Consider the following 5,824-nt stretch of genomic DNA (forward strand, 5'->3'; position numbering starts at 1 on the left):
ATAAGCAACTGTGCTAACTACAAAAGATTAGATTAAATTAAATAAAATTACTTATTTTGTTAAAATATGAGGTTGTTTATGCTATTTATAAAAAAAAATTAATATATGTTTCTCTGTACTTAATTCTATTTCTATTGTTGTTCCTAAAAAATTGAACTAATTTGGTAGTTCAAAAAAATTTAAAATATATTTTTTAAAAATTTACATCATTTATAAAGTTATTAATTTTTAAATTGTAATTAATTTTTTATTTTTATTGACAAATAATAGGATTGATAGAATTTATGATAAAACTAAAAAAAATTATTTTTAATTTCTATTTTCTGAGTAGATTAAAAGCAAGTAATAGAAATTAAAGAAAAATAGAAAAATTAACATTAATATACTGTTGTTACAATTAAATTGGATATGTTAAAAAGGAATTGTAATTCATATTCTTATATTCCTAAGTGAACAACGAACATTTAATATTTAATAGGATCCACACAAAAGAGGATATTCTATCGGAAGGTTAAACTATGATCTACCGGGTACAAATGATATCTACTATATAAAAATTGTGTTAACTATTCAGAGAGGTTGCACAATATATGAGTTTATAAGGATAGTTAATGGAATTATATATCCTAACTTTTAATATGCTTGCTATTCCATGAGATTATTGTGTGACGATAGGAAATTCATTATATTGCATTGATTAATGAGGTAGCTAAACTTACATCTGGTCATCAATTGAGAAAACTATTTGTGATGTTATTGATATCTAATAACGTTAGTAAATCAGATCTTATTTAGAATGCAACTTGGACATTATTAGCTGATGGAATACTATATGAGAGGAGAAAAGCATTGAAAAATCAAAGTATTTTACTATATATTATTTTTTTTATATCAAGATTGTATTCTCTTTTTACTTTATTTTTATTAGTAATATTAATGAGTTTTATTCTAAAATTATTTATTAAATATTTCATAAAACCGTCATGTACTTTTGCTATGACTAAACATGACTGATGATGAATTAAAAAATTTCTGCGGTATTGAAATTGAGAAAAGACTCAATAACAATATGAGATTTTTAAGAAACTATCAATTAATATCATATCCGAGTTGTCTGATGTTTGTCTTTTTTTAGAATAAGCTAATAGATAAGGAATTAGCATATAACATAAATGAGTTGACTCATGCAAATTTATATACGGAGCAAAACATGACTCATAAGCTAAGGTTAGTATTTGATGAGATACTCAACGCTATTGTTACAGACTCTGGTGGGTTTTACTTCATTTATGGGCATAGTAAGTGTGGTAATACATTTATTTGGAATGGACTTTTTTCTGCTATTCGATCTAGAGGAAAGATTGTTTTAAATATTGCATCCAGTGGAATTACGTCTTTACTCCTACTTGATGCAAAACGGCTCATTCCAGGTTTTCAATATCCATTACAATTACTGATGAATCTACTTGCAACTTCAAGCATGGAAGTTTGAAGGCTAAGCTGCTCATCCAAAGTAGCTTAATAATTTGAAATGAAGCTCCAATGCTCAATAAAATGTGCTTTGAATGAAGCACTTGATGAGACGTTTATAGATCTTATGTCAGTTACCGATCAACATAAGACAAATCAACCATTTGGTGGTAAGGTTCTGAAGCTGCATACGAACATGATACTTCTAATGTCTTCTTCAAATCAACCTGACAGTGAAATGAAGAGATTTACTAATTAAATATTTGATGTTGGATATATTGGTTCTGCTGTTGGTGATGAATCAGAAGTTGATAGTTTAGATGATATGATTATTACAACTGCTGATGACCCTCTCTCTTATTTGGTAGACTTTGCATATCCAAATTTATTGCAAAACATGTTAGATTATAGGTATTTTTAGAGTAGGATAATTCTTGCACCCACACTTGAAAGTGTTAAGATGGTAAACGATTCTGTCTTGCCAATTTTTCTAGGGATGAAAAAGGAGTATCTAAGTTCTGATACAACATGTCAAGTTGACGAGAATAAAGATGTACAAGAGTAGTTCACACCAGTTCCTAAATGACATCAAATGCTTAGGACTATCCAACCACAAGTTGACTTTGAAGTTAAGAGTTGCTACCATGTTACTACGAAACACAAACCAGACTTCAGATTTATGCAATGGAACAAAGTTAATAGTTAACGAATTTGGCAACAATGTAATTGGAGCAAAAGTAGTGACCGATAGACAATATTCATTAACAGTTTACTTTGCAATGACCATCAACAAGAGTTAGGGTCAATTATTATCACCTATAGGATTTAACTTGCTAAAATCAATGTTCACCCATGGACAAATTTACGTTACTTTTGTCAAGAGCTAAGAGTTGCAGTGGCCTGAAGATTTTAATTCTCGACGAAGACGGCAATTCAAAGTCATCAACAATAAATGTCGTGTTCAAATAAATTTTTAATAATATTTAGGTAAGAAAATTAGTATTTTCATTTTAATATGTTATGATTTACACTTTTGTACACATATTTATTGTAAATATGACAAATTTATCTATAACATAACTCTACTTTCAAACTTGAAATGAAATGTATAACAGAGAGCACAACATCATATGCCAATTGCTTTTCTACTGAGGTTAGTAAAATGTTAGATTGTCGATTAACTTTCACTAGCCTTTTGATATAAAATTTAGTGCAAAATTGACATGCTACTAATACAGTTATATATGTTCTTATTTTTTCAGGTCTTTTTTCTTATGATTAAAAAATATTATAGATTTCAAACTATTTCATTTGCATTTTACTTTGAATAAAGATAAAACAATATATTTAGTACATTTATTATATAATGACGATGACAGTTTTATACTAGACTCGAAAAATTTATAATTATAAAATATTATTTTCGATTTACCATGTCAAATTAAAAAGTAAATCCGTACATCGTATGAATTTAACACTAGTATAAATCAAGTTTCAGAGAACCAGACCAGTCATCGAACTGCTCTAGTCATTGGTTTACTAGTCTAACTAATCCAACCGTAGTTTAACTATAAAACTGTTTTAAAATAAAATAATAAATAAATTATAAGGTACTTTATGCAAGTAAGTTTATTAGAAATATGCAAAACTCTAAAAACATGAGAAAGTACCTATGAAAGTTCTCTATTACAATTGTTCCAAAATATTTATGACCTTTATATATGGCTAGATTTTAATGGAAAAGCATTTTATGTGCAATATAGCATATAGGGCACATTCAATAATATCATTGACTGGAAGTTCATTAAAAAATAAATGAAATTTCTTGATTCTTTGGCAACCAAATGATTGAAAAGATAAGTGAATATAGACCAAATATACAGAAATTGAGCACTGACATTTGAAAAATTAGCAATACTTAACATCTAAAACAGAAAAAATATTTGTACAAAATTAGATATTAACAATTTATAATTTATAAAAGCATTGACATTTGCTTATGCTATTGCTATGAAACATGATCATTAATAAACTTCCAATACTTGGAATTCATGTAATTTGTTTATGCTACTAGTTATTAACAGTCTATATATTTTGCATAACTCATGACATTTGCATATGTTTTTTTTTGGGAATTAATAATATTTAAGACCATCTCCAGTAGGGAACTCATCCCAGTTCCTGTTTATGGCCCACCTGTCATAAAAAGTAACTCCACATCAGCTTTTGCGTTATAAACAATAAATAGGAACTCAAAGCATCTCTCTCTTCTCCATTAGGAGGAACTAACTTTAGTCCCTATTGTGGTCCCACTTAATTAATTAATTAAAATACTTAAAATTAATATAATTAATTTTTTTCAATAATATTATTTAAATTTATAAATTTAAAAATAATTCATTATTAAAAGATATTAATATTAAATAAATTCATATATAATAATAATACACAATATATAATTCGAAATTATACTAATTTATAGTTTTGTGTTTACAACTGCTAATTTTAATAATATCATTAGCATTTTAAATTTTAAAAATAAAAATAACCAACTCAACTAAAAATTATTTTATAAGGTATAAAAATTAAATTTATTTTTTAATGTAAGTAAATTTAATTAATTATAATTTAATATAATAATATAAATAATATTCAATATTAATTATAATATAAATAATTAATATAAATTATTAATTAAATAAAAATATAATTATTTAATATAATTTTTATTATAATTATTACTAATTTAATTATTATTTAATTATTTAATTATTTCAGATTTTATATTATTATTTTTTTATAATAAGTTGCCAAATGGCAAGTTATTATTGGTTAATTTGAGTCCCTGCTTAGAGGGACTCCCTTACCTTGATCCTTGTGCGGGAACTCACTCCTTCTCTCCTCCAATGGTTAGAGTTTCTATATGTTAGAAAAAAGTCAAAAAGAAACTCACCATTGGAGATGCTCTAATATTCTATAGTTTGTGGAAGCTTTCTTCTCCTTTTAGTTCCTTATTTCTTTTTTTTAATGGAAATAAGATTCAACAACAAAAATTTTATCATTCATTTTAATCAGTTCAAAACAAGGTACAACTTAACAAAATTTAACTAAAAAATTCAATAAATAAATCCAATTCAATGCAACAGAAACGACTCAATCATTTAGATAAAAGCTCATGCTTTGGTATCATTTTAACGAAGATTAAACTGATTATATTGAACAAATAAAAGCTCATACCTTAGCATAATTTTAACAAAGATTGGCAATATTTTCAGCAGATAGTAGATTGATCACAATTTTAACAAAAATTAACATACTTTTCCAAAGATTAATAAGAATTATCAAAGTTCCAGCTTAATTTTTGTCAAACACAGCACAAAAAAATAACAAAACAGAGTACAGCACAGCAGCAGAGTTAATCATTCAACAATTCAATCTGAGTAGCACTAACAGTAGCAGAATCCTAAATCCAAGAACAAAGAACCAAGAAAAAAAAAACGAAAAAACAAATTTGAGTAGCACTAGCAGAATCCTGAACCTTCGTTCTCACTTCTGAGCAGAGCATACAAAAAGAAGAACAAGCACTAGCAGTGAGCACCGACCTTCGATCTGAGCAGTTGAGCGCGACGGCGAGCAGGAGGGCAACCAGACGACGACCACTGTTATTCCTTCTTCTCCACTTCACCACTGATGACTCACGAGTCACGAGTCACAAGCCAGCTTCCAAGGGCGGAGACCAAACAGACATATCGTTCAGAAGACGACGGCGGGGGAAGAGAAGCAAGGGGGCAGAGCTTCAATCCGCGAAGAGAAAGGGATTCAATCACTTGGGCGGCGGAAGCGCGGGTGAGCAGATGAAGCTAGATGGATGGACGGCGGCAATATGCCACTGCTTGCGGCGGTGGTGATGGCTAGGATCTTTTTGGCTTTTCCTTATGAATGAAAGAAAGGGAAAGATTTGCTGTGCTGAGTGACACTGACGAAGGAGGGGTTGGGTTTGGGGGAAGAGGGCATGACTCACACGTGGGAGTGGGGTTTCTTTTTTCTTTTTTAATTTAAAATCAAGAAAAATGGCGTTGTTTTTAAAGAATGGACCAGTTTTCGGTAGGGACCGGCCGGTTCAGCAGTTTTTGAATGGTTTTTAAATTTACGGTTTTAGGTATCAAATTAGACCATTTTTATCGTTAGTTCTTGGTTCAACTGACCAATCGGATTCGATTTTTAGGAGAGAGAGAGAGAGGACATTGAGATCGGGAAGCATGGCTCGAGAAAGCAGGTATTCGCGGGTAATTGAATCCGAAATTAGATTTGAAAGTAGTAGGGATATTTCAAGAAGTACATGATTATCCATTTT

The 5,824-nt window shown here is 29.1% G+C and overlaps 1 long non-coding RNA gene across 1 annotated transcript; it reads right to left on the reverse strand.

The window, feature by feature from the left end:
* Window positions 1-3,475: 3,475 nt before the first annotated feature.
* LOC140181789 (uncharacterized) lies at window positions 3,476-5,445 on the reverse strand. The gene is made up of 2 exons (XR_011877098.1): window positions 5,073-5,445; window positions 3,476-3,666 (listed from the first exon to the last, which is right to left on the reverse strand). It is a non-coding gene; the product is annotated as an uncharacterized lncRNA (long non-coding RNA).
* Window positions 5,446-5,824: the final 379 nt, after the last annotated feature.

The sequence above is a fragment of the Arachis hypogaea genome, chromosome 19, assembly GCF_003086295.3.
Source record: "Arachis hypogaea cultivar Tifrunner chromosome 19, arahy.Tifrunner.gnm2.J5K5, whole genome shotgun sequence".
In the NCBI taxonomy this organism is placed as follows: domain Eukaryota; kingdom Viridiplantae; phylum Streptophyta; class Magnoliopsida; order Fabales; family Fabaceae; genus Arachis; species Arachis hypogaea.